This window comes from Dryobates pubescens, chromosome Z (assembly GCF_014839835.1).
Source record: "Dryobates pubescens isolate bDryPub1 chromosome Z, bDryPub1.pri, whole genome shotgun sequence".
NCBI lineage: Eukaryota > Metazoa > Chordata > Aves > Piciformes > Picidae > Dryobates > Dryobates pubescens.
Genome location: NC_071657.1, coordinates 127629371 through 127654906, shown reverse-complemented (window position 1 = coordinate 127654906; position 25536 = coordinate 127629371).

Below are 25536 nucleotides of genomic sequence, written 5' to 3'. Positions count from 1 at the left end.
TGATGGAAAGCAGCTTGGCCAGCTCATCTGCCAGCTCTCTCAGCACCCTAGGATGGATCCCATCTGGTTCCATGGACTTGTGAGTATGCAAGTGGCTCAGCAAGTCCCTAATTACTTCCTCATGGATTTCAGGGGGATTACACTTCTCCCTGACCCCATTTACCAGTTCAGGAGGCCAGTTATCCTGAAGTCCTCCTGCCTTACTGCTGAAAATGGAGGTAAAGAAGGTATTTAGTACCTCTGCCTTTTCCTCATCTTTAGTTACAATGTTCCCCTCCATGTCCAATAAAGAGTGGAGGTTCTTCTTGACCTTCTTTTTAGCATTAATATATTTATGAAAATGCTTTTCATTGTCTATCACAGAAGTGGCTGGATTGAGTTCTAACTGGGCTTTTGCCTCTCTAATTTTTCTCCTACATGATCTATGCTATGGATAACATACAGTAGCTTTTCCTTTTGTACAAGGCTCCCAGGGATTCCATGACAGTGGGATTAAATTTGACAGCAATGATATTTTTCATTTAAAGGCAATATTAATTTGTAAGAACATCTTGAAATAATCTTCCTTCCCATCCTCCTCCTGGTTCAAGAAGAATCCCCTGAAACCAAAGTTTGCTGTTAAATGTGTTTGTTGACATGACATTTCTTGATGTTTTTTTCCACCATCCTTCATTTTGAAGATAGTTTTTTCTTCAGATTTCTGCACTGCCTGGCTTCAATTCCTAACTCTACACAAAAGACACATTGCACAAAAGCTGATACTTCTATCAAACACTACCTGGCACATTGGAGAGTGACAGAACCATGGGGTTTCAGGTCTGGGAGGAAGGGGAACATGTGGTTGCAGCTCTGCAGATTGCGTCTCTGAGAGGTCCAACGTCAGAATACATCTTTGTGCTGTTCATAAAAGAATGGGACAAAGCAAGAAATACATGCAGAAGGTGGCAGTTACTACCTGTAACCTGTAAGCTGTTGGCTGCATTTCCCCATAATGCTGAGTCTGGAGCTCACATACTGGCAGGGAGCTGTTAGCACTGTATCACCCTGTGGTCCCAGTTCAGGATCACAGTATCACAGTATAACTAAGGTTGGAAGAGACCCCAAGGATCATCAAGTCCAACCTGTCCCAACAGACCTCACAACTAGACCATGTCCAATCTCCCCTTGAACACCTCCAGGGATGGTGACTCCACCACCTCCCTGGGCAGCCCATTCCAATAACGAACGACTCGCTCAGTGAAGAACTTTTTCCTCACCTCGAGTCTAAACCTCCCCTGGCACAGCTTGAGACTGTGTCCCCTTGTTCTGGTGCTGGTTGCCTGGGAGAAGAGACCAACCCCTTCCTGTCTACAACCACCTTTCAGGTAGTTGTAGAGGGCAATGAGGTCACCCCTCGCAGAAGAAGAACACAGAAGAAAAACATCTCAGCTTTTAACAGCCAGTCTGTGCTTCCAAGGTTTTCTCTTTTCCAAGAAGGTATCAAACATTTTATTTATTATAAATAATAATAATAAAAACCCAACCCAAACAATCAAAGAAACAAACAAAAAAAGGCCCCAAACCAAACCATCCTAAAACACAATTAAGGGTCGATATGTATTCCACAGCGAACGTTATGTTTTGGCAGACTGAATTACCAGGAAAATTGTGGATTCTTGCAGCTCATTTCTCAAACAAGAAGTTGGAAACTTGCATGTATCTGATGTCTACCTTTAGCAGGTTGTTTGGTGAAACAAGAACACATAATTGAAAGTGTCCCTCGTCACAAATCTCAAGAATGCAAAGAACAATGCCAACAGCCTGCATCTGTGAGGCAACAGCTGTTTTAGAAACTAATCCAATACATACAGCTCTAAGACTACAAAAGGAAAGGAACAGAACAGGTATAGTAGGGAATGTGTGGTGTGCAGCCTTCTGAGAAGTGGAGAACATGTGAAGTGAAAATACAGTTTTGTATGCTGTGAATTCCAGTTCTTAATGTCTGTCCAAGCAAGGTATCTGCTGTTAGCTGCCCTATAAATAAGAATGGGAAATGGGCAGCTGAAATATGTGGAAGCAACAATAGTTTAAAAGCTAATTGCTCTTATTTACATATAATTCAGAAAGATAAAATTGCCTGAATGATATGACAGAGTAATTTACTCCCAGCCTGTGAATAACTTAAGGCTTACATGTTACCCTGCTCGAGAAAAACTTCTGTAGAAAAGTTGAAAGTTCATGTATGAATTTCTTTCCTGAGTGACGTTTGCCACTTAAAGATGGTAGGTAGCTCTTGAGCCTCATCAGGGACAGCTCTCATTCAGAGAAGCATCCTTCCCTTGCATAGGGCTCAGGTCCCTCACCACAGCTTGAAAGTGAGCACACAGACTTTTTTGTACTAGCAAGAACTCCCCAAAACCTTCTGGAGAGGATCTTCGTGGTTCATAGTGCCTGGTTGTATGTTGCAACCATCTCCTCACAGGAGGAGGGCAAGGAGTGGCTGAGAAGCTGAAGACTGATGAGCCAGAGCTGTGCTTAACACTAGTCCATCAGCCTGAATTGCTGGATCTTTGCCTTGTCTTACAAAAGATAGAAAAATATAGTTAAGTCTATCACACCGAGTGAAATGAATTATTGTCACTACTATCATCTATCATAAGGTCATAGGATAATTCAAACTGAAAGAACCTCAGGAGGTCACTAGTCCAACCTCCTGCTCAAAGCAGGGTCATGTCTGAGCCCAGACCAGGTTGCTCAGGGGTTTATCCAGTGGTCTAATGGGTGCTGAGAAACGGGGGATAATCCCTTCCCTCAATATACTGACTACTGCAGCCCAGGAGTGTTCCAAATAACCTTCTTCTCCATCACATGACCAGATATATACTCCAAGAAAACTCACTGAGTGTAAAGTTCAGAAAGAAACACAAAAAGATACATAGATTTTCTTCTGGAATGTGAGAACTACCTATTAGTTCAAATTACTTACTCTGTCACATAATGGTGAATCTAATAGTGATCAATATTGGATGCCTAAGGTTTGGATATTAGAAAGAATACAAGTGAAGGATGCTCTTGTGTGGAACACTATCTGGTACCCCAGGATACCATCTCATATTCAGAAGTCGTTTGTTTTGGGCTATTTGGACTACAGATTGCACCTAAAAAACACTGAACACTCCTGGTAATCCCATCCTTTACAAACTCATCTAATTTCCTTTAAAGCTCATGTATAACTTTGGTGACAATAACAGGAAGCAAGGGGAAAAAAAATGAAATAGTCCCTGTTCACCTTCTTCCCACTGCATACAGCTCTCACAGATCCTCATCAAAGCAGCTCTTGAGCATTTTCTTTCCTGATGAACTTCCCTTGGGATACATTTCATATGTCCATCTGTCTCTTATCCCCTTCCCATGTGTCTCTCCCACAAACAACAGTTTGAGAACTGTTTATAAAACAGTCTACAGATCTCCTGGCAGACTCTTAAGCAAAAGTCTGTGTTTTGGAAACTGTGTTTCTTTAATAAGTATAGTTTCACTATTATTTGATTATCTCTATTTGCTCAGTGTGGTTAGCTAGCACTTTACCACAGCTATATTTCATCATCTAGAAAGACAGGAGGGACTCTGATGCTGCATTTGGAAATGGGAATGGAAGAAAGATATTGGGAATGGCCTTCACCAAGGTCTTTTAAGTTGTATGTATGTAGAAGGCACACCACATCCTATGTCAAGGCATCATGGAGGTCATCCCTGCCACTCAGGAATTCAGGTGGGAGGCTTTGAAGGAGGAGTTGGAGCTTGTCAGGGAGAGACAGGGCAGGGGCCCGTTTAACCCCGGTGCACAGCACATTGTCCCATGACCTGTGGACATCCTAATAGAGCAGTGCCCTGGAGCAGTGCCCACTCACTGCCCTGGTTTCTTTATGCCCTGGATCAGCAGCTGGATTTGTGCCTTTCATGCCACTGCTCTTTACCTTGGTATGCAACATGGGGCAGGAAGAAGCTCCTTTGCCATGCCAACATCAGAGTTTACTTTGGGAATAACTCTTCCGGTCACTCAGTTCAGAGCCACAAGTGTTGTCCTTATAAAACAAACTCCTTCCCCTGCCTCTTATCCTCTCTCCCATAAACACAAAACCCACCAAAGAAAGACATTATTCTAAATATAGGTGGAACAGGACAGTGTCTTTAGTTTTCTTTACAGTGGCAAATAACGGTGACTGAGATTAAAAGAGGAAAGAGAAATGAGACAATGCTATTGATTTTTTCCTTGGTGACATTTGGTTTTAGTCTAGGCTTTGGAAAACCTTTCCTCAAGTCTATTACATTTTATGGCTGTCTAACTTATGCCTCAGTTTTGAGTTTGAGAAGAAGTCTTGGCTGTCAGAGACATGTTTGCAGTTTGTGGATGGAGAGAACCAGTGGGATACTCCTTCAGATACAGCCTCTGAATTTTCTGTTGGAGTCATGCACTGTTTAATCTTTTTTTTCCTCTCTCCCCTATTCTTTGTAGTGCAGTTACATTTTCTCTTACATTTTCTCTTCCACAAACAAAGCCTTTTGTTTCCTAGTAGCTCCATTGCTGTAGCACATCATCTAGATGGATAGTTAGAATAGAATAGAATAGAATAGAATTAACCAGGTTGGAAGAGACCTTCCAGATCATCATGTCCAACCTATCATCCAACACCACCTAATCAACTAAACCATACAACCAAGCATCCTGTCAAGCCTCGCCCTGAACACCCCCAGCGTCGGCGACCCCACCACCTCCTCAGGCAGCCCATTCCAGTGGGCAATTACTCTCTCTGTGTAAAACTTCCTCCTAACCTCCAGCCTAAACCTCCCCTGACGCAGCCTGAGACTGTGTCCTCTTGTTCTGGTACTGGTTGCCTGGGAGAAGAGACCAACCTCTGCCTGTCTACAACCCCCCTTCAGGTAGTTGTAGAGAGCAATAAGGTCACCCTTTTTCTAGCTATTTTCAGATCACGGTAAAAGGGGTAACCTGAAGCTAATTAACAAAGTTGATGTGCATTTCCTTTGTCAGTAGAAAAAATACTGTGAAGACTTTTACCTTTCTTTTGGTTTAACCATTTGGCACATTGTTTCATTTTCCTTTAATACCACATGTGCTAGACCTTTTCCTCTTATCTACCCACCACTTCTTGTCTAATAGCAGCAAGCCTTAATTGTGTAAAGTTAAAAAGAGAAAACCATAAAGCATTCGTTTCCCCAAGTGCAGATAACATACAGGAGATAACAACATTTACCTATGACTTTCTCCACCATAATCTCCTTCAGAGTAGGCTGAAAATATGCAGACAGGCAATCTGTGTAAGATTTCTGTAAGTGCTCTGGATAGTATTTCTCACTAGATCCTCAGCTGATTTAAGTTGCCATTAGTGTGTAGACTACACTTTAAAATGGTTTCAGCTATGTGCACCAAACTCATGTTTATCTAAGATTTAAACAAAGTGTAAACATGGTTGAAGATCATGAGCTCTTCTAACCAAGAGTGCATTTGTTCCTACTTGAGTGACAGAAATTTTAAAGCTGGTTAAAACTGCTATGCAGTCAGAAGCTTTTCACTTGGGGAACCTGAAAATCCTGTTCAGAAGGGCTTCCAGCATATATCCACTCTCTTTGGTAGTCTGTCAGAAAGAATTAATATCGTACAGAAAAGTTAGAAGGTTTCAGGCAAAAAAACCCAACAAAAACCAAATTAAAAAAATCCCTAATTCAGGAAACTCATATGGGGAGGGGGAAAAAAAGAGAAGTCTAGACTTAGATTTAAAATAAATTTTCATGGGAACTCTTCAGTTACAAATTCACCAGTGAAAGAAACTGGCAAATCTTTAAAATGTTCTTTCCATAGGCAGCGTTTCAGCCACACCTTGAGTACTGTGTCCAGTTCTGGGCACCTCAAATTAAGAAGGACATTGAGACTCTTGAACATGTCCAGAGAAGGGCAACGAGGCTGGGGAGAGGCCTCAAGCACAAGCCCTATGAGGAGAGGCTGAGGGAGCTGGGATTGTTTAGCCTGGAGAAGAGGAGGCTCAGGGGAGACCTTACTGCTCTCTACAACTACCTGAAGGGTGGTTGTAGCCAGGAGGGTGTTGGTCTCTTCTTGCAGACAACCAGCACCAGAACAAGAGGACACAGTCTCAAGCTGCACCAGGGGAAGTTTAGGCTGGAGGTGAGGAGAAAGTTCTTCCCTGAGAGAGTTGTTAGCCATTGGAATGGGCTGCCCAGGGAGGTGGGCCCCACTGGGGCTTGCCGCCCTCACACAAAGGCCAGAGCTTAGATTTGTATAGTTTTTAAGTTTGGCTTTATTATATATGTTATCTAATTGCATTTACTTTATGCTATCCAAATTAGACATACTACTTTTTAAAAATTTTTCTTCAAGATATAGATACCACTGCGAGTGAGGGATCTGGGGCTCTTTAGCTTAGGGAAGAGGAGACTGAAAGGTGACCTCATTAATGTCATCAATATGTAAAGAGTGAGTCCTGAAAGGATGGAGCCAGGCTCTTCTCAGTGGTGCCCAATGACAGGACAAGGAGCAGAAGTTGAGGAATAGGAAGTTTCATGTCAATATGAGGAAAAAAATTTCCACTGTGAGGGTGACAGAGCACTGGAACAGGCTGCCCAGGGGGCTTGTGGAGTCTCCCTCTCTGGAGATACTCAAAACTTGCCTGGATGCACGTTCCTGTGTAATCTGCTGTAGGTGATCCTGCTCTGGCACAGGGGTTGGACTAGATGATATTTCGAGGTCCCTTCCAGCCCCTGAAATTCTGTGACTCTGTGATACCACTTAGTTTCCACTTAGTTTTGTTTCGATTAGTGAGTAACGATTCCAGATTTTATTGTTTCATCCCTCTGTTTTTTGGTGAGGGCATTTTCCTCTCAAAACCACACTCACCTGTTCTTTGATGTGTAGCTGGATCTCTACCACTGGAGAAATCAGAAAAATTGTGGTGTTCTCTTTCATCACTGACCTTGGTGGTCATATTTTATTTTTATAGGACTTGTAGGAAATATGGATATAATTTAACAGGAAACATTCAGTTTAGGATTTAAACTTTCATTTAGACCTTGAAAAGAGTTTGAGGAAACTACAGTACTTCATCAAAGTGCTGGAAGATCCTATTTCCTAATGCATAAGGTGGGGGGGGAGAGGGAAGGGGAAGGCTGGAGGGGGAAATCAATATTGTATTAAATAAGTTGTTAACCACAAAATTTTAGATCATCCAGCATGAGTTTTTGAACAAAGAAGAGGCCAGAAAATAAAAGATACAGAGACTTGATGCTCCACACCCCTATGTAGGGGTTGGGCAAATTCCTGCTGATGTGCTGAGTGTTTCAAGGTCAGCAGTGGCATGCTTGGATTCAGGGAGAGGGTGAAGCCACCAAAGCCAGTGCCATCGCCACTGCTGTCCCACCTCTGCTGTCTCCAATTCCAGCCTCTGCTGTCCACCTTCTCAGCCTCTGCTGTTGCTTCTGCTCTAGTGACAAGTGCTAGAGTGTCCATAAAGAAAACTGAGCTTGTGCCTCTTTCCAGAAAGAAGGATTAGCTCTGCATTGCTCTGCAAAGGTTGTGGTTTAAACATTCTGTTTAATCCCACATTAGCACACAGGTCTGTCAAATGTTGAGTCAGCTCTTTTGTTTTCCTTCAGGCAGGACAGAATATCAGCTGATGCATTTCTAAGTGGCTGCGACACGTCTGCTTCCTTTCCTGCATGGAGCTGTTGTGTCCCCAATGTGAAGGACATAGAAAAATATTTCTACTTATTTTTAATTTTTCTTCTGCCATTTTTCATCATGTTCTCTGTGTTTGGAGGGTCTCCCACACAGAAATCGCTTATTCACAATCTTCTGTTACAAGTTGTGTGATTTCCAGTTTTGGCAGTTATTAAGAAGTGATCTTTGATCAGCAGCGTAGACATTTTCCCAAATATTATATTCAGACTGTTGAAAATATTATATATTTATATAATATATGCTATACATCAAACACAATGCAGTTTTGCAGGATTCTTCTGAGGTCACTTGCTGTGGAAGGATGCCAGTTCTGATCAATCTGTTGGATTGACAGGTGTTTCAGTGTTTCCTCCTCTCTGCCATAGGCTTCTGTTCCACTGTGCATTATTATGACTCTTTTAAACTTTGTCTGCTAAATGATGCCCCAGGCGATTACTCACTGGTCCTGTGCTAAAGGCAGCTCTGGATAATCTACCTACAGCAAGGGAACGTGCTTCCCTGGGATTCACTGTCAACAACCCAGCAAGTGTCCTGTCTTTATGCTTAGACACTATGCTGTCAGAGGATTAAGTAAGGTTTAAGAAACCACATGATTATTTGACTTATATTCTATTATGCACAAGGCTTCTCCAAGCTTTTTGTTTCTCTCAGCTCTGAACCCTTCATTCTGCACAGTCTCTCTCAGCAGTACCCTGCCTCTCCAGCTGCATGTTGCATGGTGTGTGATGACCTTTCTTTTAACTTCTTGTTTGTTCTCTCATCTACAGTTTCCCCCAAAGATTGCCCTTGAACTTCTTCCTTCTGCTGTTCCCACCCACACACCACCTCCTGTGAGCTGGCTGCAGTGGAGTAGAGTCTTTCATGGCTTTCACTACTTTAGGTTCAGACTGACGCTGTTGTCAATATACCTGTGATGCTAAGACAGTTCTGAGACTTACATTTTCTTCCTTCCATTTATATTGGTAGAATTACAACAAAGAGTGAATAAGCAAGCATCTTCTCCACACCACTTATGATTTTATTTACCTTAAATGTATCTTTTTGCAGATGATAAAGTCTGTTGCTTTAACTTTTTGCCATTCAGAAGATGCCCTTCATGTTTGTCCTAAACTTGTACCATTTTTACAATCATTTTTCAAAGACAGGACCTGAACTGCTACCAGTAAGACAGGATAAATCCACACCATCAGCACAAGCCATAATTTATTTTCTGGTTTGGTTTTTATCCCTGACACAATATGTAGGCTGCAGTCCCTTGGGGAAGGGCAATGCAGTTCAAATGTCCTCTTGTTGTGATCGTGGCTAATAAGGCACCCATCTGGCCTATTCTACACTGTACTTGTGGTATTTTGCACTAGCAGTCCCCAGATCTCTTGCACTTGACAGAGTCATGTGTCTTACTGACCACTGTTAACAATGACCTGAGAGGTTCCTACAGGTCTACCAGCAGTGACTTCTGGGTCTCTTTTTGGAACCGTAATAGCCAATTTAATATCCATTAAGTTATATGGGTCTATCCTCCATATTTGTTACTTTACATTTATTGACATTGACTGTTGTCTGTTATTTTACTGTTTGCATAGTCAAAGCATGTTTGTCAAGCTAAACATAGATGAATGGCATCTGAGCCAGTTGCCATGTATTCCCGTTACAGGCAGCAGCAAGAAAGAGGCATCTCTACGGTTGTGATGCCTCCAATACTCGTATGTATATATCCCAAACAGTCCTGAGGAGTTGAGCCTTAAAAATATCTGTTTCCCTCCACTGAGTATGAAAGGAGCCTCAGGTGACTCTTGGTTTCTCTAACAACTATGTTGTAGATATCTGTGGTTAGGTTAGATGAATCCCAAGTGTGTTGTACTGTGAGCTGTCTCTGTCACGTAGCAGTCAGCTTTTGTTTATATTGCCCTAAACGCTTTTGTGTCATCAACAAACTCTGCCAAGCTGCTATTCACTTTTCTCAGGTGATTTATGGGTAAACAGAGCACACAGCTTCATACATGTTGGTGTGACTCCTCTGGAAATCTCCCTTCTTTAGAAGAAAAAGAAATGACCTTTTGTCCCTACCCTTTCTTTTTCACTACAAGAGCTTTATTTATTTAAAAACCTTTTGGGAGGGCCCTTGTCAACAGCTTTAGGAAACACAAGTATGCTGCATCACCACAGCATGTGCTCTAACTGACTTTCCAAAGAACTCAGTGGATTACAAGTCATGAGGTTTGTGATGACAGGTTGGACTCGATGATCCTCACGGTCTCTTCCAACCTTGGCGATACTGTGATACTGTGAGATTTTCTCCTTGCAGAAGTCAGTGGGGTTTTTTCCAATTGTATTGCATTTGCCCAGTTGGTCTCTTGGTTCTATGGTTTATCCTAATTTTCCTAGGTTAGTGTTCCCAAATCAGAATCGCAGGTCTGTAGATCTCTAGACATTTTCTAATTTTCTTTTCCAACACTGTGATCACATCTGCCTGTTTATTCCCTTAACACCTTTTACGTGGAGGGTTGTACACTACAGTTAGCAGTTCTTTTACAGTCCTGAGGAAATGTGATATGCTCCTGCTGATTCATTACTAGCTGTTTTATTGACCTGTCCTAAATACTCTCCTATAGCTTTTGAGACGCTCCTATTTGTTCTCACCAGGAAAGCCCATGCAATGGGGATCTCCCTAAGATTCTCTTTCCTGGTTATGGAGGCCATTTAGCTTTTCTCTTTCTGGAAGCCCTGTGGACCTTATTGATTACCTGGAAGGCTGCCAGCTCACAGCATGTTTCAGAAAGGTTTAGCTACTTTTGATTGCTTTAGCCAACTGTCTCTCAAAATATTTTTCTGACCTGCCTCCTTAGGATTTTACCTTTTACTTACCAGAACATATTCTTGACCTAGGGATTTCTCCTGTATATTGTTTATATTGATTAAATAATTTTCTTTCTTTTTGTATTGTAAAAGAAGAACAATATTCACTTCCTCACAGGTAAGCCTAAGTGAAGCAATGACCTACATTGGGCTCACATTTTCTGTTATGACAAAGAGATAGTTTGCCAATTTTTGCTCACAATCTATATGTTAGGTAACGAGAAAGAGAATAATTTCTGTTAGTCTGAGGTGGCTGAATGTGAGCAGCAGAAGTATTTATGCTCTAGTACCCTTCCTTTCCATGCCATTTTTAGAATGCCCTCTGCTCTGTTAAAATGAGAAGAAACACATTCCATATTTAAAGTAATATAGTTAATAGTGTTCACACAAGAGAGGAACTTCCTGAGAGGAAGGTCAATAACCTAATTAACAAAAAATAATCCAAAAAGTTGTGCTGAAAAAACCAAGTTGTTGGCCAGATGCTTCCCTCAGTGCAGCTGTTAGACCCATGGGGCTATGGGTGAAGTGGGTGTATCCCTGATACCAAAGGTCAAAATCCATGCCTGGAGAGCACACCAGTGCAAGGTGAGAGGCAGGGTCTGTCCTTTAGGCCTCTGGAAGAACTAGAATCTGGCAAAAAAGACCCAGTTCTCAGGGCCAAATAGCTGGCACTTGAAACTTAACGCATACTATGATTCAATTTTATAATCACCTCATCTTTTGCAACTTCGCATCACAAGTGTGCACAAACACATATATCCATTTGTAATATTCAATGTTTACAATTTTTCCTTTGATTTTTTAAATGCAGATATGAGCCTGACTGAAGCCTGAAACAACATTTTGCCTACTAATGCAGTCTTTACTCTCAAAATTTTGATCTCAATTAACCCTCTAACCAACGCAAGGTTTCTGTAGAGGGAATCATATCTACTTTGGAACAACAGCCATAACTGAAAGTTTGGACCTTTCTTTGTCTGTGACAGTTCATAAAGAGAAAAATCAAGTTATCCAATAATGAATTCACAGAATCACAGAATCACAGAAACATTCAGGTTGGAAAAGATCCTCGAGATCACCCAGTCCAACCGATAACCCTACTCTACAAGGTTCACCCCTAAACCATATCCCCAGGCACCACATCCAAATGACCTTTAAACACATCCAGGGTTGGTGACTCAACCATCTCCCTGGGCAGCCCATTCCAATGCCTGACCACTCTTTCTGTGAAAATTTTTTTCTAATATCCACTCTAAGCCTACCCAGTCATAGCGTGATGCCATTCCCTCTTGTTCTATCACTGATTACCTGGGAGAGGACACCAACACCAGCCTTTCCCCAGTGTCCTTTCAAGTAGTTATAGAGAGCAAAATTGTTATCCTTTCTCTCTTCATTATCACAGGAACAGAAGAATTGCCATATTTTACCAGACCACTAGTCTGATGAGTCCATTACCATTTTTTGCACAGAGGACAATGCCATATATTTCAAAGAAAAGCTCAACAAATATTATTGAAGAAATTGTGTAGCAATCCACCTACATGAACAGCTCTTAACATCTGGCAGCTAGGACTTGATTTATGACCTCAAGCATGGCAACAAGAATCCTAAAAGGTTTCACACATCTTTTCCCAGAACAATCCCTTTGAGTACCTGAAAGACTGTAGTCCAACACCTGATTTCCACCTGCACATTGTGGGGTTTGTTTTTATTTTTGAAAGCATAATTAATGGTGTTTCAGGTATCTACTTGATAGCATCAGGAAAATGACACTTGTATTTATCTCTCTAACAGAGAAAAAGGAATTCTTCTATGAGGACAATTTAACCACAGCAGGAACAGAGTGAAATAAAGTTTCTTACCTCCTCATTTTGGCTTCTCAAACTCCAGCCTTTGCTCCATCAGAGCACAAGAGGTTTTAATAATAGAGCTACCTTCTCACTGCTGCTAACTGCATTAAGGCCAGTAACTCATTTTACAAACAGGAATGTCACTATTATCTTTTAGCCACAATTCCGCTGAAGTATTTTAATCAACATGTTAAAATATCTGGAGATTATTTTGTTGCTTGTGACCCTCTTTCCTTGTATGACTCAGTTCTCACCTGGGTATATAATACCAGTGAGACTTTAAACTCTGACAATTTGGTCATGCAGAGTGCATCTTTAAGTATCTGAATACTCTAAGCATGATTTTCCTGACATTAATTGACTGACACCTGGTTCAAGATTTTATCTAGTGGCCTGCAATTGTTTCTATAAATACAAGTTTGGGCACGGATTGAATTCATTTGGCAGCACTACTTAGGCATGGATGACCAGTGGACCATTAGAAGTCACTGACTGTGGAGAAGGTTAATCAGACAAATCTTCTCATTAACCTGAAAGTGATTCTCCTCTTCATTGATGAAAGCCATGTAATTTTCATTTTCACTATGAAATTAAAGAATGGCTAACCTTATTATAAAATATGTTTATATAAATATCAAGTGTGTGTTCCTTAATAAAATAAGGAATTATTGCAGGTTTAGGGGTAGTATCCTAGTGTCCTATTGTAAATAAGTGTTTTTCCAGAGAATTTGAGGGAGTCCAGGGGGCTGGACACTCCCCAGGGGGCTGAACAGAACATAATCATAGAATCATAGAATCAACAAGGTTGGAAAAGACCTCAAAGATCACCAAGTCCAACCTGTTATCCAAGACCTCATGCCCAATTGACCATGGCACCAAGTGCCATGTCCAATCCCCTCTTGAATACCCTCAGGGATGGTGACTCCACCACCTCCCTGGGCAGCCCATTCCAATGGCTAACAACTCTCTCAGGGAAGAACTTTCTCCTCACCTTGAGCCTAAACTTCCCCTGGTGCAGCTTGAGACTGTATCCTCTTGTTCTGGTGCTGGTTGCCTGGGAGAAGAGACCAACCCCCACTTGTCTACAACCACCCTTCAGGTAGCTGTAGACAGCAATAAGGTCTCCCCTGAGCCTCCTCTTCTCCAGGCTGAACAATCCCAGCTCCCTCAGCCTCTCCTCACAGGGCTTGTGCTCAAGGCCTCTCCCCAGCCTCGTTGCTCTTCTCTGGACACGTTCAAGAGTCTCAATGTCCTTCTTAATTTGAGCGGCCCAGAATTGGACACAGGACTCAAGGTGTGGCCTAACCAGTGCTGAGTACAGGGGCAGAATGACTTCCCTGCTCCTGCTGGCCACACTATTCCTGATGCAGGCCAGGATGCCATTGGCCTTCTTGGCCACCTGGGCACACTGCTGGCTCAGCATAAGCGATATCTTTATCAGCATAAGAGGTATCTTTATCAGCATAAGAGGTATCTTTATCCCATTCCATTGGTCAGCAAAATTCCTACATAATCTGAAGCACAGCTTGTTCTCCCCTCTTCTTGGTTCTTTCCTCCCTGCCTCTCCTTCTGGTCTTGCTTGCTTGCTTGTTTGGGTTATGGTAAGAACAGTGTCAGGGATGACAACTGGCAACAGCCCTCTGGGCTTTTTGTCCAGGGGAGTCTGAGATATATTGCATTATATGTATGCATAGATACATGTTTATTACCAATTGTATTTAGTTAACTTTTGTATTTAATCTACTTTTGTAAGTATTATTTTCATTTAACTACCAGGTTCTGATTACGTGTGGTTATTTACCCTTTTGGGGCAAATTCCACATTCTGTCTGGTGTAAAATCAGTTCAGGAATATATTGCACAGAAGTGTTTTGTAGTGCTCTGTAATCAGAAAAAAACCCCTAACCAAAACAACAAACCCAACCCTAGTAGATTTAAATGAAAAGAAGACTGTTCTTTTCCAGTTCACAAATACATGAAAATGCTTTGTGGAGGCTTCTTTTGTCAGCTGATGACCTTGATGGCTCTTATTCTTTCTACAATTTTTCTATTTTCTGAGTTCTTAGATTTGTGGGTTGTGGTTTGTTTGTTGGTTTTTTTTTTGTATCCATCCCCTTTTTTTCCCATTGTTTTATGCTGATATTTCCTTTTCTTTGGGCTGCTACTTTGCTTAAAACACATGATTTTCCATTCCTCATCAGTGGTGGTCCTCATGTAATTTTGTCTAGCCTCTTCCCAGTGCTTTGTTAGTAATCTCACAGGTGGCACGATCTTGTCTCCTAATAGTGTATTTTTGTTTCTAAAACAGATCTGCCCATTTAAAGCTTGATTCCTCAGGCCACTAGATAAAACCTTATTTATGGTATTTGACAAACATGCTGTGCCAGTGTTCCATGGCATGTAGACAGCAGGACAATTCATTTCTTGTGTTATTAAAAAATGCCATTGTTATTTATATAACTTCCTACCTGTCTTTCAGAGGCATGTGGATGTCTCCACATAGTTTAACAGGGAGCCTAGGTACATTATGCAGGACTGAATATTTCTGTGAGGACCAAGATCTCTTCATCCCATGTAACAGTCAGCCTAAATTGTTGCCTGGTGTTCTGCATTGACTTCAGAGGAGCTCAGCAAGACTTTTTTTCTTTCCTAAGATTCCCAAAGTTGGTGGGCTGAAGCTGGCCAAAACCACCAAAAGTTCAGAATTGCAACACTTGATACTGCAACATCTAAAGCCTTTTGTGGACTGATCTGCTGGGGAAATTCTGGTTAGGTAAATGCATTTGTGTTTTACAATTGACTTTAATGGCCCTGAAAGTCATTTAAAGAATTCTGTACAAAAGCTAATGCTGCTACTCTAGAAGTAGGTATTAACTGCCTTTGCTCCAATAATATTGAGAGATCAAAGCCATTCCTCCTAGGTCTTGCTATAATGAAAGATGGGCTTTAACTGTTCTTTAAAAGCAGTGAATCTATTCAATTCTCTTTCTCCTAAAAGCTCTATCAGATGTATTTTGATAGAGTTAGAATCATGTCCCTGTTTTCTAACTAAATGTTCCTATTTATATGTTAAAAAACCTGGCGGGTTTGCAAGTACTGAAAAAAAATCTCAAGGGGACAGCATTTTTTTAAATGGAATGGGATTTAAAGTGAGATTTCATGAATATCTCTTTGGCTGGGTTAGGCTGAAAGTCTTAGAGAGATCTGTGACACGCTCTCATTCAGCAGAGTCCAGCTGGGAGCCAGCAGGTTGTGTCTGTGCAGTCCTTTGCCTTGGTAGCGAAGGAGGTCAGCTCTTGAGCCTAGCTCAGGCCAGCCCCAAGGTGGTGAAGGATGTGGGTGCTCTGGTGCAGGTAGGAGGGGAGACTGATGCTTGCATGGTGGCTGTCATTACAGCTGCTGATTAGGCATTCTGCAGAGGTTCATAAAACCTTTCATGAAACTGGGCTACTGTCAGCCTTTTGGTTTAGTTCTTGATGAAGACTTTCAAGACTGTAGAAGCCTCTCTGAGCTTGACACTAACATACATATCAGTAGACATGTGCTTTGGCATTTGCTGGTTGTTTCTCTGTTAATACTGACTCTTCAGATGTCTTCAGAATACAAATCAACATACTGCACCATGCACCCTAATACAGAAAGCAATTATAGTCACTGCCAAGTTGAAAACATCTGCCCGAGGGAAAATCTTGCAGGCCTAGGGCATGAAGGTGTTACTGGGAGATAGACCAGTGATTGGTTTTTCCAGCACTGCCCTGTAATGTGGCTCATCTCAGTTCATTTAATCTGATTATGCCTCCTTCTTACTTTATTTCTATAGTGTCCTCAAATGGATGGATGAAAAGCACCCCAGGAGCTGAGGAGGGTTGGAAGAATGTGAAAGGAGGTTGTAGAGAGGTGGGTGTCCTATTCTACCTCATAAGAAGTGATAGGATGAGTGGAAATGGCCTCATGTCTTACCAAGGGAGGTTTGGATTGCATATTAAAAGAAACTTCTTCACTGAAAGGGTTATGAAACACTGGAACAGGCTCCCCAGGGAGGTGGTTGAATGACCATCCCCAAAAGTGTTTAAAAGAGGCATAGATGTCATAGTAAGGGACATGGTTTAGCACCAGACTTGGTGGAACACAATGATCTTAAAGGTTTTTATCCAAGAAAAACAATTATGTGATTCTAACTAATTCAGCTAATGTGGGATTAGATCAGTCATTGCAAGGGCTATAGGGCTGTAAGATGGATGTCACCACTCAAATTGCTGGTCCAAATTTGTTTGCATGATTGAAAGTCACTGAAGTCCAAGAACATACACAAAGGTAACTCACTGTAATAGTCATTGGGAGGTTGGTTTTATTGCATCAGCTTTCCTTTATGTTACAGATTATTTGGACAAAGTAGAATCTTGCCACATTAACAGGCATCATGTAAAATCCTGGAAGTATTTCTGTATAAAGAGAGATGGAGGGACCACAGCTGCTTGATTCAGAAAGCAGATAGAAAACTAAATGTATGAATAGAGTCAACACAAAGTGAAAGATGCACAAAATAATAAATGTTACAGAAAATCAAGGTCTCCTATTTATTCTTGAGCATAATGTCAAAACAAGGCAATTTGAAATGGAAGTGAAAAGCAGCATATTCTGAGTAGTGCATTAATTTGTGGCATTGAGTGGTGCATCTAAATGAAAGATTTAGTAAAAATAAAAACAAAGAAACATCTTTGTAGGAAGAATAACTCTCGATGACACAAGCCATGGAAACAGAAGACAAAAGCCTAATGAATTGGTAGTGGATTTTCTGTCCCTTTGGGCAGTGACATGAGGAGGAGTCTGAGGTGACCCGGTATTTTCTTTGGTCAGATGTTGCAACTCTGTAGACAAGTTTCAGCATGATTTTGCTAAAATGCTTAATACAGCTCATGTGTATCCACATTTCCAGATAAAAATGTTTGACATGAATTCAGTTGCACGCACTGCAGACAGCCTGCTGTCAGCAACAGTGGCTTTTTGCAGCCTAAACAACACTAAGGACTCTGAGTTTGGCAAGAAACTTGACTGAAGAGGAGTATGCTCATTCCTGAGGTAACTCCACTGACCTTGCCAGAGCTCCTCCAGAGTTCAGTCTAGCCTTGACCTGTTTTTCTGCAGTTCACAAGTCGTGTGGCTGGAGAACTGCTTCTGCTGTTCTATCCATCTTTGTTCAAAGTAATAACAAGACAATTAAAAAGAGTTCAGGGAAGGGTGACAAACATGATTGGAGTAGAGGAAAACTCTCATATCAAGGGAGATTGATAATGTTGGAGTTGTTTCCCTTAGAGATCAGACAAATAAAAAGGAGACATAAAAATGGACACAAAATAATAAATAGTCTAGAAGGACTCATCCACATACCCTTGTGATCCTCTAAAGGACCTTTAGAGGACCATGACAACATAATCAAGTGAAGCTGCTGCTTCTTACCTCTCATCACCTTCTGGCTGCACAGTTGGGCTCTGTTCTTTTTTGGGCTCTGCCTCTTTTTCCTTTTGGGGTATAATGGCTAAAAAACATTACTATAGGAGCATCTGTTGCCCCTGTTCCCACCCATGAAATGAGAGGTAGACACAGAAAGTCAGAGAATATTCCAAAGCAGAGGAAATGGAGATACTTCTACACATAATACATAAACATCAAGGGAGCCAAGCATTTGGAGAGATTGTACTTTGCAGCAAGACTTTTCCTGGGTTATAAGAGCTGCTGGTAAAGCTGTGTGCAGCTGTATGTGCTGGGAGAGGCTGCATGCTGGTTTCTGCATCTTATGAACCTGGCAGGGTAGTGGTAATTAGAGGGCTGTTGTCCTCCAAGCCTCTTGCTGTAAGTCTGGCCCAAGTTACTGCTAACAGGTATGCTAGTGTGTTTTCAACAGCTCACATCAGTTGGAGCTTAGGAGGAACCCTAATGTAGGACATTCATTATACTACCTCTGCTACCCAATAAGAAGGGGCTCTGCCAGGCTGTGGCCAGAACACATGCCCTTACCGTAGATACAGGGTTGCTTACCAGACATACATGGTCCTGTCCACTTTGTTCCTTTTCCCATGTTACCCTGGCATTCTGCAGGAAGGAGGGGAGAAAGAGGGACCATGTCTAGACACCTTAGTGTCTGTCTGTGTTTGTCCTGGGGCGTTTGGCCCTACCGTGACAGCCTTAGGCTCTGTTGAGCTGGTGTGACTCACCATGCAGGCAAAACCTAAGCAGGACAAAAAACCAGGAGCAGTCTCTGCTGGGATGGCAGAGGGAACTGACTGCAGCTCAGGTGAGTAATGGCTAGGGACTGCTTTTAGTGGCAAGGTTTAAGGTTTAGGGTTGGGATTACTTCTACCTGAAAGTACATCTACTACTACTCTGATAAGCAGGTAGGTGATAAGCATTGTGAGATGCAGCCTTCCCATCTGCAACTAGCCCACTCTGTCCAAAATATGCATCAGCATCCCAGGGCAGGCTGATTATGCCTGCTTGTTGGGGCACTCGGGAGGGCTGCCAGAGGTACTGCTTCTGTTCCAGGGTTTCAGTATTACACATGAAGTAGCTTTTCTTTGGATAAACAATTTGACAGCTTATGAACTGATTAGGAATCTCTTCCTCTGCTGATGCTTCCTTGCTTTCCAAAAATGAAATATGGACTTGCTCACTCTTTTACAGCTAGGAGTGCCCTGTTTCGTGCTACAGGGTTATAACATGTAGGTGAGAAACAAGACACCTGGCCTCAACTGCTTTTGCTGAGGAAAGGTAAGTTCATTAATTGCCTCTTGCTTACTGAGAGCCTGTGCCAGCACATGGGAAGAATTCCAGCTGCTCCTACGGGATGTGTGGGTCCTTGGACAGGAGAGGGGTTCCTTGGCAAGGAGAGGAAACGTGTGTGCTTCCCAGGGAAAGGCAATGCTGAGATGTCTGAGGCTTCAGCCACACTGGGGAGTTGGCTGCCTGAATCAAGCCATTATCCTGCACCATCTGAGAAAAGCAGTCTCTCACAGAGGCCTGAAAGTGGGTCAGTGCGAACATGCTTTCTCATGCAGTAAACTGGCAGCAGAAACATAATCACTTACCACAGTTCAGTTGGTGTCAGTTGGTGTCTAGGGGTGGTGGTGAGATATGGCGAGACTAAGTCCTAAAAACATGCTACCTCATGCCTTTGTACTTCATAGGAAGCAGCCATTGTAATGATCTCTGAGGAGTCACTCAAACAAGTTCCCTAAGCAGTGGATGATAGTGCTGGCCTTTCTCAGTAAATTCAATTTTGTGTCAGTGTGCTTCATTCTGTGAATTTGTAATTTTTTTTGCTGCATGCTGCACAGCTTCAGCAGCAGCAAGGATAGAGAGTGCCACATCCTTGTTTTTGGCTTGCTGGTTCACCTACAGCACGCCTGGGTTTCTAACACAGCAAGTCCCAGAAATGGTAAAAATGCAACTCTTGTGCCTGGGATGGGTACCCTAGCTGGTCCGTTACTACCTGGAAAACACCCACAGGAGTGGCTGCAGTGAGAAACCTGCCATCTGGGAAATGAGAAGGGCCAAGGCAGGTGCCCAGGCATCAGAACCTGCTTGCAGGGACTGAGCTCTGGAGACGGCAGTGAATCCCTGCTCCCAGCCTCCCTGCTGGGAGATCTGAGCCTCTGGGGTTTTTCTTCCTAACTTCTCTTTATTCCTTAGAGAGTGTTTGAATTCCAGGAGTTTATTCTTGTCTTAATATGAAGGGATTTACACTGACCATTCTTAACAACTGCTAACAGGAATTTTATTCCTAAATCTTCTGTGTTTTAAAGTACCATCTAGTTTTTCAAAGCAAACTCAAATTTGTAGGCATGGGAAGAAAAAAACCCACCAGGTTAGCCTCTGCACTGCCTACCTGGTGTTATGCAGCCTTCTTTGATTATTCTGGGTTGTTTTTTTAAATAGTTTTAGCTTAAATATGTAGTGTAGAGCCCTTGACACAGCTTTACTATGCTTATCACTTCAAACATGGTATCAACAACTTCCCCCCCCAAAAAGAATAGATTATAGGTGTGTAAGGGACTCCCTTTTTTCCTCCTGCAGGGAGTCTTTACTTTTAATATCAAAAGGCTCAGCTGCAGCAATTCCCCCAGCTGCTCCTTGCAAAAACTGGGGCACCCTTCAAGTTCAAAGCTGGAGCTGGATGGGATGCACTCTGCAGACACATTTCCTTTCATTATTTTAAAAATTCTCTTTACTATATTATTTTTCTATATTTCTGTTCTATTTTTTATTCTTATTTTTCTGACCTAATTAATGTCATTACACTCAAAATGGTTTGTATATTCATTAAAGACTATCTGGGAAGAGATAGCAGCTGTAAATTAGATGCTGGGATGCTTTATCTGATAGCCCTTTTCGTGTTCTCAAGGCCTTTGTACATGCTATCCTGACTTGGGTGAGTTTATCTAAGGAATTCATAGGATCACAGGATGTTAGGGGTTGGAAGGGACCTTCAAAGATCATCAAGTCCAACCCCCCCTTGACAGAGCAGGACCATAGAATCTAGCACAGGTTGCACAGGAACACATCCAGATGGGTCTTGAAAGTCTCCAGCGAAGGAGACTCCACAGCCTCTCTGGGCAGCCTGCTCCTGTGCTCTGTGACCCTCACAGTGAAGAAGCTCCTCCCCATGTTGAGGTGGAACCTCCTGTGCTGGAGTTGATATCCATTGCCCCTTGTTCTATCACAAGGTGCAACTGAGCAGAGCCTGTCCCCTCCCTCTTGACACCCAGGCCTCAGATATTTATAAATATTTATTAAATGCCAGCTCAGTCTTCTCCCCTCCAGACTAAAAGCCCCAGGGCTCCCAGCCCCTCCTCACAGGGCCCTTGCTACAGTCCCTCAATCATCCTGGTGTTGTCTGCTGGTATCCAGGGAAAAAATTCACTCTTGGAGAACTTTTTGTGGTTGTTGTTAAAACTTGTTGTTTTGATCTGAAAAGCACAGATTTTCCTGCCAAGAAAAATGATAATGATGGAAAGGTTTCATTGTAATAGCCACCATGCTGCTTTATTTTATGAAGTATTGATGGGTTTATTCTTTTTGCATTGAGGCAAAGCAAACCATGAACTGCAGTTGTGCCTTATGAAAGATTGATGGAAAATAAAGTTATTTTAAAATCCTCTTCTTTCACCACCACCTCTCCTTTCCCACCATATCTGCTCCTTTTCCACCCTACCTGCCCCATTTTCTCCCTTTTTCCTCTCAAACCTCAGAGCACCTGGGCTCTGTTGGAGTCTCCTCCCACCCCAGGTGTGGCCACTTGGCCCTCCCCGCCCATTCTCCTTTTTAATCCCCCCCAGGAAAGGCAGAAGCCCCAAGCTGAGCCCATCTGGGCTGAGGATCCTCCTCTCATCACTGGTGAGTGCCCATGGTGCACACTGGGTGATGGTGGTGGTGACAACAAAGGCCGGGGTGCCTGGTGGCCCCCCGGCTGTTAGGGACAAGATTCATTGCAACTCCTATATCATCCATGGGTGTGGCTGAGCTTCCTTACTGGGGCTGATCTCCTCTGTGTGATATCTTGTCTGGTTGAGGGTCTTGCCCTTGGCTCTGGGATGGGTGCAAAAATGGTGGTGGTGTAGTGGGGACCTGGCAGTGCTGGCTTGGACCTGATGGTTCCAAAGATCTCTTTAAACCAAAGCAATGTCCTCATGGCCAGTAAGACCAAGGGCCTTCTGGGCTGCATGAAGAAGAGTGTGGCTGGAAGGTGAAAGGACATTCTCCTTCCCCTCTACTCTGCCCTACTGAGGCCACATCTGAAGCCCTGGGGCCAGTTCTGGGCTCCCCAGTTCAAGAGAGATGGGAATTGAGGCAGTCCTACTGAGTTTGTAGGCCTGGGTGAATTTGGGATGCTTATGTGAAAACTGAGTATATATGTGGACAGAAAATAATAGTAGAGGATGGCTATGTAAAGGAATTACATTCCTAACACCCAGAAAACAAACCGAACCAACAGGTTTGTGTAACCTAAAGCACATCAAATGAGCTTACTGATGATTGACTGTAGGAATACTTAATAAAGCCCCAAATATGAGGTTGCCAGATTTTAATGTATGTGAAGAAGTGAAAGATCATTTGGAAAGTCAAGCTTAAAGGTAATTATGTCACAGAGCAATTGCAATGTTATTTTTTGCAAGTGAACTTCTGAAATTTAGTGTTTGTATATCTTAATTTTTGTTAAAAGCTCTTTTCTAGAGTGAAACTGGGGCCCTCAGTTTAGGAAGGACATTGAGACACTTGAACGTGTCCAGAGAAGGACAACGAGGCTGGGGAGAGGCCTCAAGCACAAGCCCTACAAGGAGAGGCTGAGCAAGCTGGGATTGTTTAGCCTGGAGAAGAGGAGGCTCAGGGGAGACCTTATTGCTGTCCTCAACTACCTCAAGGGTGGTTGTAGCCAGGAAGGGGTTGGTCTCTTCTCCCAGCAACCAGCACCAGAACAAGAGGTCATAGTCTCAAGCTGCACCAGGGGAGGTTTAGGCTTGAGGTGAGGAGAAAGTTCTTCCCTCAGAGAGTTGTTTGCCATTGGAATGGGCTGCCCAGGGAGGTGGTGGAGTCACCATCCCTGGAGGTGTTCAAGAGGGGATTGGACGTGGCACTTGGACCTCGTGACTAAACCATGGCACCGTGGTAACAGGTTGGACTTGATGATCTTTGAGGTCTCTTCCAACCTCGGTAATTCTGTGAAACTCGCTTGTTTGTAGACTTTTCTCAAGAGGCCTTCAGTAGGAAAAGGATAGAAACCATGGCATAATCATCTTCATATCCTGTGAGAGTTTTCCCAACTTGAAAGTTTCCTAAGCTGTTCTTCAGAAGCTGGATGTAAAGGTTAATTTTTAAAGCTATCTGCCAAATTGTCTTTACAATGGCATTAGAAAACTGCCCTTCATTGCTGCAAGTGAGGATGGATGGCTATTGACTACACCTACCATACCAGGCAACCTCTAGAAAGAAGTCTGGCCAAAAAAATAGAAAGAGAAGGAATACAAGTGTAACTATCTGTATTTGTATTTTATTAACATTCAAAGTGGGTTGCCTTTTCATGTTAATAGACTTTTAATGATTTTTTTCATGGGAGAGTGTCCTGTTTAAAGAAAGAGGGAACAGCTGATAAGCTCAAATATAGGAAAAATAATTTAATGTAACTCATGTAGCATGGCAGCATATCAAAATTTATATTGTAGCTTGTGCTGCCTCAGTTGTGAACTGCCCTCATCATTATTCCACTCCATACAGCTTAGTATTCAGCTGTAAGACTGTTTATCCTTAATACCTTCTCTAGCAGCATTGTTTCACTGTCCATTTCCAGCACATGCTGCACTTCTAGAAATAAACCTTCTATTAGATCACATCAGAACAGCCTCTGTCCCAGAGGGCAGAAATCAGCCCCTTAAATAACTTCATTATTGCCTTTGTGGGTGCTTAAATGTGCAACTCTGAGATGTGTTGCTTGTTGGACAATGGGGCTGGACTGCTGAAATGGGGGCAGGCAGCCATGTCTGCTTACTATTAACTGGAGCAGTGGGGTCCCCAGCAGCAGGGGTTCCTTGTGTATCCCGGGGGAATAGCTGCCAGGAGGAGACAAAGACCTGCAGGAGAGAATTCAGCAGAGAGCCATGAGGATGATTAGGGGACTTGAACATCTCCCAATGAAGAAAGACTGAGACACCTGGGACTGTTTAGTCTTGAGAAGAGAAGACTGAGAGGGGATCTCCTCAATGTCTATCAATATCTGAGGGGTAGGTGTCTAGTGGAGGGGGCCGAGCTCTTTTCAGCAGTGTGCACTAATAAGGCAAGAAACAACAGGTTCAAGCTTGAACATAGAAGATTTTGCCTCAGCATGAGGATAAACCTCTTTACAGTGAGGGTGATGGAACACTGGAACAGGCTGCCCAGAGAGGTTGTGGAGTCTCCTTCTCTGGAGACTTCCAAAACCCACCTGCATGCATTCCTGTGTGGCCTACCCTAAGTGATCCTGCTCTGGCTGCGGGTTTGGACTTGGTGATCTCTTGAGGTCCCTTCCAACCTCTAATGTATTGTGATACTGTGACTTGCCTTGCTGTCATTGGAGCTGTGTAATTTGGAAATACACTCATGGTTAACAGCAGATTTGCCTCTGATGTATAGGCAATTCTGAACTTTATTAAAGCTGCTTTTCACTTGAGCTAAAGGGAGGGAGGATTGAGAGCTGAGAGAGGGTAAATCCACTAAAAAGGATGAACCCAGAATCAGAAGCATGGTAGATAAATGAGTACAGAAAAATAATTCAGTTGCTGCCTTGCTCCTGTTCACCCTGTCTTTTGAAAGCACGGTGAAACTCCATACTGCACCTTTAGATGAAGAGTAGAGTGGGATGTGACTTACAGGCTTTACACAGTGAGGAATTGCTCTCCTAATCTATCACACAAGTAAATTGCATTGCATTTAGCCAGTAAAAGGAGGAAACAACCTATTAAATTACCATTTACTGTTCCTAGAGAGATGTTTCTGAGAAATAGATCACAAAGGTATGAAAGAGCAACAAAGTCCCTCATCAACTCCTGGCTTTGAATTTGGATGAAGACAGCAGTACCTGCCCCGGGTGAATCACACATCTTACAGTAAGTCCCTTTAAAATCTTCTAACTCATTACTGCACAGATGAGAGATGTGTGCCACATGTGTTATGTGCAAGTGGTACCTTTTATGCTTTAGGGTACTTTTCCACAACCAAACCCCCAAAATGTACCCTGCTAAGGAAGGTCAAACCCATGGGCAGAGGAGAGGCTGTCTCCACCTCAAGACAGCTGTTGGCAAGTGTGTGTTCTCTGCCATGCTTTCAGCACCCCTGGAAATCAAGTAGGATTATCCACTCTTTACTCTTATTTTTGGGTTTGCTGGTGTTTTAAGTCCTAGCATAGGCACAGCCTGGGAAAGACTTTCAGTGAGGCATTGTGGGAGAAGCGGAACTGAGCTGGCAGCATGGAGCTGTCTTCGCACCCAAGAGGTTTCTATCCTGGGAGACTCCTAGTCTTCTATGGTACTTTGCTTGTTCACAGCCCCTTCAGGAGCCACTTTGC